The following is a 9,554-nucleotide window of genomic DNA, read 5'->3' as shown; positions in this document are numbered from 1 at the left end:
AAGTGTTTAGGGCTATGATTTTACCCATTTTTCTAGTGGTCACAGTCTATTGTGAGAAACAATGCCTACTTCAGTAATATAGAAAGTATATTAAGACTATTATCATCAACTTCTGTTTCATTTTGTTCACCTCACTCTGTACACACAGGAGAAAAACAGACTCAAGGCTCCGTTTCTCCTTCCCCACTGCTGGGGTTTTCCCTTTAAAATCAATCTTTTCACACAAACTTTGTTTTATCCTCATGTTTCAGTACAAGTCCCAGTACAGTACCTACTCTAGGAAGGCAAACTGAAGTTATAATAGAAAACCCAAGCCAGCTTTCCTTGCTCTCCCTAGTTGAGATGTATTTCACATACGAGTATTGCAGTGGAACTTTAATGTACCTCAGTTCTAGAATCCCTTTCAGCACTGAAGCACCAGCTTTGTTTTTTGCAGGAAAGTTTTGTGTATTTCTATTCTGTGGCATGTGACTTACGCAGTCTTATGACCACTTGTGTGAAGATACCATGAACGTACCTGGTGAAACAAAGGTCTGCAGATGGTCACCAACAGCATACTTCTAAATTCTGCTCAACTAAAAAGACTTCAAGCAAGCTAACAACACAATATCACTGAATTGTCCATAACAGCTACTTATGTGATTGTGATACACGGCCATTTACATACCGCCAGGGTATCGGTGACTCGAAAATGTAGGAGATCTTTGAGTTTTAGGAAGTCTAAGTAATTTATGACAACTTTTCTATGCTTTTATACTAAAGGCAATAACTTTAAAACACAGATTGTTCTTTTCTAGTATTGCAAGTCTTAGTTATAGCATGTGTGACTCTGAACCAGACAGGTTTTGGATGCTGAGGATAGAACTGCACTTTACTTCATCCTTCAGCTGTTTGTGTAGCTTTGAAGTAACAAACCCCAACATTCCCTTTCCTTTGTAGAATGTCTTTTTACAGCTCTATCAAATTGGACCTCATTTGCTGAGGAGATCTTGAGCATGTTTGTCTTCACCCACCGGGCACCATCAATCGCACATGGAGCACATGGAGCCCATGGAGCCTTGTCACGATCCAGATGTTACAGCAGGTCATCAACCTCTCAAGCATTGTTTTGGAGCAGCGTGTGTATGAACATGTGCACGAGGCTCGCCAGGCACATGACTGACATCCACCTTCGGGCAACCGCTGGCCTTCAGTAAACTGGGCCAAAATAACGGCAGTTTTAGCTTCCAGAGAGCGCGTGAGGCAGACCCCGCCACCTCACCGCCCCCCCAGCTGCCTGTGCTGCACCAGCGAGGCCGTCGCCCAACTCGAGGCTCGCCCCCTTGATGCTTGCAGGGCTGCGGGTGCGGGCCCCTCCGCCGGGCGGTTCCGCGGAGCGGGGCGGTGAGGAGCGGTACGGAGCGGAGCGGTGAGGTGCGGTGAGGAGCGGAGCGGTGAGGTGCGGTGAGGTGCGGTGAGGTGCGGTGAGGAGCGGAGCGGTGCCCTCAGGCCGCGCTGCGCTGTCCATGGTGTGAGGCGCCGCGGACCCCTCGCGAGGGGTGGCCCCGCCCCTGCCGGCGGCGCGCGGAGGGGGGCGGGGCGGGCGCACCCTGAGGCGCTGCCGCCGAGGCCGCCGCCGCCGCACGAGACCGTGGGCCGAGGGCCGCGCGGTCACGTGCTGCGCTCACCGCGGTCACGTGGGCTGTGCGACTCGACTCGCCAGGCGCTGAGCCCCCGCCCCGGCCGGCCCCTCAGGACAGGATGTAGTCCCGGCCGGGGGCGGCGGAGGGATAACCGGGGCGGTGTCAGCTGCCTCTCTGGCCCCAGCCGCAGGGCGCGGCGCCTCCTAGCGGGTCCGGGGTAGATCCCGCCGGCGGCTCCCTCCGTTTGTCTCTCGCGAGAGCGCCCCCTCCACCGCCCCCTGCTCGACGGGGTTATGTAACCGGGCCGCCCGGCGGCGGCGGGCCCCGGCCCGCGGGGAGCGATGTGGCTCCGGGCCGCGGGAACACACCGGGGCTCCGGCCCCCTCCCCCCCGGGGCGCGGCCCCCTCCCCTCCCGCCGGACAATGAGTCCCGTATGCTAATGAGAGTCTCGCGTCACTTCCGCTCTTTCTCGGCCGCCATCTTGTCCAGGGCAGGTTCTGGGCAGGAGGGACCCGGCTGTATTGTCTGCAGGGAGCCCCCCCCGCCCCGCAGCCCCACACCCCCCGCCCCGGGGACCGAGCCCAGTGAAGCCGCCGCCCCCGCCCCGCGGGACCCGCTCACCATAGGCCACCCCCCCGCACACTCGCCCCCTCTCCCCCCCCCCCTCCCGCCGCCATCCAGCCCCCTTTGTCTCCCCCGCGCCGCCGCCGCCGGCTCCGCTCCGCCCGCCCGCCCAGGGACCCGGGCGGCGCCAGGGAGGCAGCTCCGCGCACCCCCACCCCCAGCCAGAGGTGCCGGGGGAGCGCCCGCCCTCGCTGCTGAGGAGAGCCCCAGTCAGGTAGGTGTGTGCGTGAGTCCGCGGTCCGACCCGGGCGGGGGCAGCCCCCGCCCGCCCCCTCGCTCCCTCCCTCCGCCCGGCGGTACCGCGGTCCCCGGCAGCCCCGGCCCCGACGGCGGAGCGGGAGTTCCGCGCCCGCCCCGAGGGGCACGAGCCCCGCGCCGTGCCGGCCGCCCTGCGCGCTGCAGCCGGGGGGCTGCGGAGGAGTTGGCGGGCGGCCCCCTTCCCCCAGCCGCACACATGTTGAAGGGACTTGACCGCCTTGGGGAGGCCGGTTCCGTTCCGGCCGGCTGCGGGGACCGCTACGCTGCCGGCTTCCCTCCCCTGTGCGCGGGGCCCGCGCGGCGCAGGCAGCCCCAGCCTCCTCCCTTCCCCCTCCTGGTGGGGGGGGGACCACACATGGACGTGTCCCGGGAGCGGCGGCGGGGGCTGCGATGGCGGTAAGGCGATGAGCGGGGTGATGACTTGGTGGCAGGGGCCGGCATCCTGGCACTGCCGGCAGCTGGGCGCGGGTCCCGCCGGCTGAGCGAGGCCCCGGAGAGCGGCGCTGGCGGGGAGCAGCCGCCTCCCTCCGGCAGCCTCTGCCCGCGGGAAAAGGCGCGCTCTGCTGCCGCTGCCCCGAGCCGGGCACCAGCTGCAGGATGGAGCGTCGTTGACTCACCCATCCCTCCATCCCCTGCCTCGGGCTACAGTTACCGACACCCGTTACTCAGACAAAGGCGGGGGAAATCAAACCCTGGAGCCCCGCGCCGCCGGCGGGAGCTGCACCCTCCTTGTCACGCACCCCCTTCGCTTGGCGGCTGTAACCCGGGGAGGGGGGGCGGTGGAGGCGGGAAGGGGAAAGGGGGGTGGGTGATTTCCACAGCAGGTACTGGGTGCACGCGGCGCGGGTTTCCCCGGTCAGTCGGTATTGTCGGTCCCGGGTTATGGCCGTGCAAGAAAAATACCAGCCCCCACCCAAAATGCACCGCAGCCCAGCGCGGCGCGCGGAGGCAGGCGGTAGGGGGCGCCCTCCCCGCGCCGGGCAGGGCTGCGGGGAGTTGGGGGGGGGGGGGAGCGAGCGGGGTTGCGGGGCGGGGGAACGGCCGCAAAGCGCCTGCTGCGGCCCCGGGCGGGACGGGACCTGCAGCCCCGCAGCGCACCTCACCTGGCTGGGGCTGGGGCTGGGGCTGGACGGGAGGCAGGGTGCAGGGTGTCGGTCGCTGTATCGCGCCTCGGTTGTGGCTGGTGGTGCCGCTCGCTCTATAAACTTGCATGGCTTTCTTTTTCTCACACGTTCTGAGCGCATGGCTGCGGCGGTGGAAACTTGAGCGTGAGGTGTTGCTGAAGCGTCGAGTGCTTTGTTTGGGGCCATGGGCAAGAGTTGGGATAACGAGGCACTTTGAGGTCTTGATAGTCTTTGCTTATTGGATGTATTTAAGCCGTTTGGTAGGTGTGAAACAGGGTTTTCTTCCTTTTAGAGACCTTCCCTGTTTTCTAGGTTGTTTTTACCGGCTGTCTTTCTATTTATTTTTACTACTGTTTTCTGTTGGGAGGCCCAAGGTGTGAGCTAATGGAGACGTGTGATTCCTACCTGTCAGGGTACATGGACTCATCGTAGCTGGCTCCTGTGTGGGCACATCCAGTACCTGCTGCAGGCCACCAGCATCGCTGCCTCTTGCAGGGTCTCAGCTACTTGGAAGAACTTGCACTTTGGGGACTCTGATAACTGTGTAGTTACAAGTTGCCATCCTTCTAGGTGAGAAAGACATCCAGTTTAAAAAACAGAAAAGCATTGCTTTTGGTTTTGCTTTTAATAACAAACCAAAACTTGGTTTCCTTTTAGATTTGCATTTGCAGATGTTGGTCAGTAATTTGATATCAGCACATCAACGTCTGTTGTGATGGGTGTTGAAATCCTAAAACGTTAAGAAGAGACAACACTCCTGTTGTCTCTTTAGATACACCCCATTGCTAATAACATTGCACTTGAAGCTGATGGGTTGTAATATTTCCTGAAGATGTGTTACAGCAAGTTCTTAAACTTCATTCAGAATAGAATGGCACACAACAAGCAACTTGCTCTCCAAAAGTAATACTCAGCTAAATGTTTTTGTACTGGTTTTTTATAGTAAGCTGTCCTTTGCTAAAATTATTTCTTAATTAACTTCTTAAAATGCCTTTTTGGTATCTAACAGAAATGAAATGCCTCTAGCATTTGGGGATAACTCTCCAAGATCATTGCAAACTGATGTATTTTTAGTGCCCCATTATTTAAAATGCCCCTTTTTTTTTCTTTTTTGTTTTTTAATTTGAAGTGATGGTCCATCAGACAGGTTCATAGAAAGCATCTCTTTAGGTTACTACTATTTATGCTTCAAAGTATATTGTGAGGAGCTGCTAGAGCTTAGAAGTCATTAAAAGCTTGTAGGATCACCTGGGGTTTAGGAGGGAGGTGTTTGGATATGCCAGGGGTAAGGAAGGTGAAAGGTGGCTGCCTTTGCCTGTAGGTAAGACAGACAAGAGGTTGAGCAGTATCTGCTCTCAGAAGTGCTTGGGAATGAAACCTTCACAGGAGAGGAACTTCCTGACTGTTTTGGAAAGTTCTTGCCCTGTGGTATTAAGCATCAGCTGCACAAACAGAACATCTAGGAAGGCTGTGTGTGCTCTTCAGGATGAGATGAATAACTTTATGTTTTTCTGTATAGGTAGGATACAAGTTACCAGTTGTCAGAAGATGCCCATTAGCATTTTCAGAATTGGTATGTGTTACAGTGGTATATTACAGCAGCATTTTAATTAAGCTTTAATACCATAAAGTATAACTTGTTAGGTACTTACCAAGCTGAACTCCACAGTTACTGAATTCACTATTCAATTCTAGATGAATGCAGGTACAAATTTTCTGTGGCAGGTAAGTTGTGCTTCTGGCACACTGCAGAGTGAATAATAATAGATGATTATTCCCAGCCCAGCTCAACCACTCCATAAGAACAGTAAATACAGAGTAAATATTAAAATTTAAAGAGCATTCCTGGAACACATAAATATACCAGTAGTCAAAAGTCAGACAGCCCAAATGTGCATTTTATAACTTTCTAGTAAGATGGCAGCTGATTTGATAGATGTAAGGAAAAGAAATTGGAACCAATGTGCGGGAGCAAAGACAGCTCATGGGTTAATGTATTTATTTTGAGGTGGCTGCAGATAAGATTTAGCAAAATTATTAGGGTGAATTTTGTGGGTTTATGTTTGGGTTGTGTTTTGGGGGTTTTGGTTTGCTTGGGGCTTGGTTTTGATTTTTTTTCATACATCAGGAATGAAGAGGAGAATGTCAGATGTGACACGGGTCATTGTCTGAGGGGTCTGTAGGACGTGGGTGCAGGAGAGAGGCAGCAGGTAGCTGTAGGACTGCAGTCATTCAGGCGATTAATGTGGGTCACAGGTATCTTTTGATCTGCTTTATCTGCATGGCAAAGATGGGATATTTCTGAAATTGTCAGTTCAGATGAGATTGTATGTTAATAATGTGTGCTGGGATTTTCTTTAAAGGTGTATGTAAATGCTTGCTTAAAAAAGATAACAGCGAATTTGTATTGGCCTGCATCTAAACAAGTATTAGAGTATTTGCTATTAAATAAAGATCTGCTCTGTGCTCACATTTTTATTAACATAATGTGGAGGTAATCCCGCTCATAGAAATAGATCTGTTGATACAAGGGTATGCTTCCTAGTACTAGTGTAAGCAATGGAGATGAGAAGAAAAGGTGCCGGTCTAAGGACAATGTAATGGCAATGTCTGTATATGCTTTGGAAGAAAAAAAAACCTCAGGATTATGTTAATTTAGTTTAAAAGAAGAAAAAATCCTCTACTTTTGTGTAGGTGAAAGGTGTGTTCTGACTCACTGGACACATTTTGGGAAGAGCACCCTTGCGTTGCTGGTCAGGGCAGCCAAATGAACCTGCTCATTTTGTGCTTTTGGGAAATAGCTAGATCCAATACAAAAACTAAATACATGTTCTAGGTTTGAATCAAGACATTTTTGGAGTGGGTGTAACTCTCAGTTATCTACCTGAGGGCCATATGCCTCAAGGAGAAAGCTGCATTGTTCAGAGCTTCACTATAGCTAGCTGGTGTTGAAAGGCAAACATGAGGCTTGAATTTAGTGTCTCAGTCTTATTCCACAGTAGTGCTTTTGGATGAGTATGACAGTTCTTGGTTTGAATAAGAATGGAATAAATACCGTGGTTTTTTTCTGCAGTGAGTCAGTTGAGTTACCACCATTTCTATCCTTGCTTTTTTTAAGGTAGCATTAGAGATAATTTGGGTGAAAACACCTTAACAGGCTGTTGGGTCCTAAACCTGTGTAGTTTAAGCTGTGAACACATCACACCTGCAGGTTCTTGACTATCCAGAGCATGTGGCAAAACGCTTCATTTAAAATCCACATCCCACATACTATCTAAAACAATTTACAAGGAATAGATACTAAGTAACTGTGTAAACAGTCCACTGAAGTAATACTCTTCAGGTCATGGGGTCCCTTAGGTGTAGGAGAGGGCACGCTTTCAAGCCTGGCTTTGTGCTGTCCATGTTTCTTCTCTGTCCCCAGCTCTCCTCTCTGAGGCCCCAGCCTCGGGTTTTCTTTCTTTCACCCCTTTTTATCTGCCCTGTGTATTGTTTTCTGATTGTGGCTCTGGATCTGATGGTTCTCTGCTTGTGCTGCAGCTGAGCCAAAGAAGTTGTTAGTGTTGCAGATTCATAGCAGCAACAGTAAGGGGACAAAATGTCTCTTGCAAACTGAGTAGGCAATATAATTGTCTTAAAATGCTTTCCCCTCTCCCTCCTAAAAAGTCAGACTTATGGTTGTGATCTTTTTTTTGTGTGTTTTGTTTTGTTTCCCCATTCCTGCTGCTGCTGCTATGAAGCCTTTTGAATATCGAAGGTTCCCGAGTCAAACCGAAGACAGCAGTAGCTGAGGTGGATTAACGCTGGAATGTAGTCAGGGATTGGAACACTTGGGAGCTATGCTTAGACAGAAAGGGAAAGAGGTAAGAAATGTGAAGTGGTAAGACTGATTTTTAAGCTCTTGTTTACAGACTTTACCCAATCATGTCATGCGAGCATTTGTGCATAGCGTGTGTCGAGTGGTAAGGCAAAGGAAAAACAATTAGCATCAGCCTACTTCACTGACTATTTTTACACTTCAGATACTCAGATGCTAGCCAGTTGGCGAGATCCCTTCAATATCTAATTTATCTACTCTCTGCAAGCATGTATTGGCATTAGTTTTGGATGAGCTTGTAAAAGTATTTGTATGCTCTCTTTTGTTTCGTTGATTTGTTCTGCCACTCACCGCAGCATGCAAGCCATGCGTTTTACCAGGCAGGACGCACCAGGGGATGGAGTTTCACTATTGGTTTAACTGTGTCTGTGCCAGTGCTGCCCCTGGACAGGGCAGTGTGAGCCACCTTACTTGTACCAGTCCCTATGCTTCTGTTTGGGTGAGCAAAGGAAGCTGCTGCCTGAAAAACATTTCTCAGTTGGATCAGGTCTCTGCTCTGGCTGTTGACACAGTGGTGATGTCAGGAAAACATGGCACAGAGAAGACGGGACTACCATTTTCACTAGCAGTCTGATCTGATTGCAGTTTCACAGTCAGTGTAATCCAGTCATAAATGATGTGTATATTGATTACATGCTTTGTTCTTGCACATTTCACAGAGACTTGTATGCTGCTTTGTTCAATTACACAAATGTTTTTGTGAGCTTTGGATTGAAAATTTCAAGATGATTCTTGATTTAATTTAAATGGTAACTGCTAATTCATGAAACATGCTTCTGTTTCCAAAATAATTCTTATTCTGGGATTGTCCATGCTTAGCTACAATCTAGATGAGGATTATTTTGGAATTGTAGAGTACATTCACGCAGCCTTTTTTTCCTGATCACTGAAGTGTGGATATCATGGTGTAAGCAAATAATATCCTTTGTGCTTCAATGATCTCCAGTCCTGATTTCAGATTTCTGCAAGATGTGCAGGCTTTATTGCATTTCAAACTGAAGTGTTTAAGAAACAGCCCTAAACAAGTGAGGCCGTCATATTGAGTATGTATATTACATATTGCTTTCACTGCACATACATGGATGCATATAAACATTTATCTTTGGAGATCTTGAACAGTCACAAAAAGACATTATTTAAGATGACAGTAGGTGCATAAGCGTACTTGAGCTGCTAGTGCCTCTAATTTAAGATTTCCTATGCACTGAAGTGTAGCATGCCCTAGAGAACGGATGCAATTTAAAACTGCTTTTCAGAATGCAGTAGAGATTGCCAGAGGGTTTTATTGATGTGTGTTCAAAAGATCCTCCTTTAGAAAATGTTTAACTTCAGGTAACAAGTCTTTAACACACCCCATCCTGTGTCACCAAAAAAAAGCCAACAGACATTCTCAGCAGAGTGTAAGAACGGAAATAAGGAGTTGTGGTTCCCAGAGCAATTGAAATTTGGCCATTTTATATTTTATATTAGTGCATAGAAATTACACAGTGTACAGAACTTGTACTACTCAACAAAAGTTGATAAGGAAATAGTTAATTCCCTTTCAGTTTTGCAGTTAGTGTACACACCCACCAGATGGAGCTTCTGGCATCAGTGGAAAATTCCAGAAATTGAGCAAGAATGAGAAGTGTGTGAATGACTTAGAAGATCCCTGTCTGCTGGACTGCAGAAGATGTTTTTCTAACCTTTAAATAAAACATGAATGGAGAGTAAAACACATCAGCCTTACTGATTCCTTTCACTACAACTGGCTTCCATAGAAGTTCTTCTTCTGATGGGAAGTTGGGAGTCCTTAGTGCAAGAGTCACCAACCTGAAGCTAGACAGTAAGCTCCAAACAAAAGGGAAAACAGTTTTGTAAGCCCTTGCTGACAATTGCATATAACCACTGAAACAGCATGTTCAGGTTTTTAGCCTAAGAATTTCCTCCAAAGGATTAAGTGGGGTTTTTTTTTTTTTTAGTACCACATTTTAGATGGCCATCTCTCCTCTCCTGCAGCAGTATTTACACAGGATGTCAGAGAAGTGGTATGAAACAATCCTTTTTGA

At 49.6% G+C, this 9,554-nt stretch overlaps 1 protein-coding gene across 10 annotated transcripts in view; it reads left to right on the top strand.

Annotated features, from left to right (window-relative positions):
* The first annotated feature begins 1,724 nt into the window (after positions 1 to 1,724).
* The window catches only part of ADNP (activity dependent neuroprotector homeobox), a 31,239-nt gene continuing 23,409 nt past the window's right edge, over positions 1,725 to 9,554 (top strand). For 2 of the 10 annotated variants that reach the window (XM_061441610.1, XM_061441605.1), the window contains exon 1: positions 7,068 to 7,492. The gene's annotated coding sequence lies outside the window, so the exon portion shown is untranslated. Of the gene's footprint in view, positions 1,840 to 2,321; positions 2,462 to 3,672; positions 3,890 to 6,821; positions 6,841 to 7,067; positions 7,493 to 9,554 lie in introns of those variants that run through there. The other 8 variants (XM_061441604.1, XM_061441602.1, XM_061441608.1 and 5 more) reach the window with 7 other exon arrangements.

This window comes from Pezoporus flaviventris, unplaced genomic scaffold, assembly GCF_033815535.1.
Source record: "Pezoporus flaviventris isolate CSIRO_AGI_PZ_B2104156 unplaced genomic scaffold, CSIRO_AGI_Pfla_v1 ptg000213l, whole genome shotgun sequence".
In the NCBI taxonomy this organism is placed as follows: domain Eukaryota; kingdom Metazoa; phylum Chordata; class Aves; order Psittaciformes; family Psittacidae; genus Pezoporus; species Pezoporus flaviventris.
Note: the sequence above shows the minus strand (reverse complement) of the source record. Positions and strands in the feature narration are given on the sequence as shown.